The following is a 1395-nucleotide window of genomic DNA, read 5'->3' as shown; positions in this document are numbered from 1 at the left end:
TTTCTGTGCATTGATTTCATATCCTCACACTTTACTGAATTCCTGTACAAGTTCTAGCAGATTTGGAGTGGAGTCTTTTGGGTTTTCCACATAAAGTATCATATCATCTGCAAAGAGTGATAGTTTGACTTCTTCTTTGCCAAGTCGGATGCCTTCAATTTCTTTTTGTTGTTTGATTGCTGGAGGACTTCTAGTACTATGTTGAATAGCAGTGGTGATAATGTACATTCCTGCTGTGTTCCTGACCTTAGTGGAGAAGCTCTCAGTTTTTATCCATTGAGAATGATATTTGCTATGGGATTTTCATAAATGGCTTTGATGATATTGAGGTATGTACACTCTATCCCTACAATTTGAAGAGTTTTGATCAAGAAAGAATGCTGTACTTTGTCAAATGCTTTTTCATATTAAGAGTACCATGAGATACTATGGACTCTGAAAAACAACCAGAGGGTTATGAAGGGGTGGTGGGGGGGTGGGGTGGGGTGGGAGGTTGAGGAACCAGGTGGTGGGTAATAGGGAGGGCACGTACTGCATGGAGCACTGGGTGTGATGCCAAAACAATGAACACTGTTATGCTATAAATAAACAAATAAAAATAAATTTAAAAAAAGAGTATCGGGGCGCCTGGGTGGCTCAGTGGGTTAAGCCGCTGCCTTCGGCTCAGGTCATGATCCCAGGTTCCTGGGATCGAGCCCCGCATCGGGATCTCTGCTCAGCAGGGAGCCTGCTTCCCTCTCTCTCTCTCTGCCTGCCTCTCTGTCTACTTGTGATCTCTCTCTGTCAAATAAATAAATAAAATCTTTAAAAAAAAAATAAAAAAATAAAAAATAAAAAATAAAAAATAAAAAAAGAGTATCATGTGGTTCTTGTTCTTTCTTTTATTAATGTATTGTATCACATTGATTTATTTGCAAATGTTGAACCAACCTTGCAGCCCTGGAATAAATCCCACTTGATCATGGTGAATCATCCTTTTAATGTACTGTTGAATCCCATTGGCTAGTATTTTGGTGAAAATTTTCGCATCTGTGTGCATCAAGGATATTGGTCTATAATTCTCTTTTTTGATGGGATCCTTATCTGGTTTTGGGATCAAAGTGATGCTGGCCTCATAAAATGAGTTTGGAAGATTTACTTCCATTTCTATTCCTTGGAACAGTTTAAGGAGAATAGGGATTAATTCTTCTTTAAATGTTTCGTAGAGGGGCACCTTGGTGGCTCAGTGGGTTAAAGCCTCTGCCTTCTGCTCGGGTCATGATCCCAGGGTCCTGGATTGAGCCCCACATCAAGCTCTCTGCTCAGCAGGGAACCTGCTTCCTCCTCCTCTCTCTCTTCTCTCTGCCTGCCTCTCTCCCTACTTGTGATCGCTGTCAAATAAATTATTAAAATTCT

The sequence above is a fragment of the Meles meles genome, chromosome 3 (assembly GCF_922984935.1).
Source record: "Meles meles chromosome 3, mMelMel3.1 paternal haplotype, whole genome shotgun sequence".
In the NCBI taxonomy this organism is placed as follows: domain Eukaryota; kingdom Metazoa; phylum Chordata; class Mammalia; order Carnivora; family Mustelidae; genus Meles; species Meles meles.
Note: the sequence above shows the minus strand (reverse complement) of the source record.